We start from the raw sequence: 289 nt of genomic DNA, 5'->3' as shown, positions 1-289 counted from the left end.
GTTGTGTCCATATTCTTTTGTTCTTTGGTTTTTAGTAATATTTTAGTTTGTGCTCTTTTCTGGATGAAAATAGTTCTACTGCTGTATCTGTCCCTAGAAATCCTAGATACTCAAAAAAGATATAATTGCGATGGAGAAGGTACAGAGAAGGGCAACCAAAATGATAAGGGGATGGAACAGCTTCCCTATGAGGAAAGGCTGAAGAGGTTAGGGCTGTTCAGCTTGGAGAAGAGACGGCTGAGGGGGAATATGATAGAGGTGTTTAAAATCATGAGAGGTCTAGAACGGG

This window comes from Rhinatrema bivittatum, chromosome 13 (assembly GCF_901001135.1).
Source record: "Rhinatrema bivittatum chromosome 13, aRhiBiv1.1, whole genome shotgun sequence".
Classification (NCBI taxonomy): Eukaryota; Metazoa; Chordata; class Amphibia; order Gymnophiona; family Rhinatrematidae; genus Rhinatrema; species Rhinatrema bivittatum.
This window is presented reverse-complemented; position numbering follows the sequence as displayed.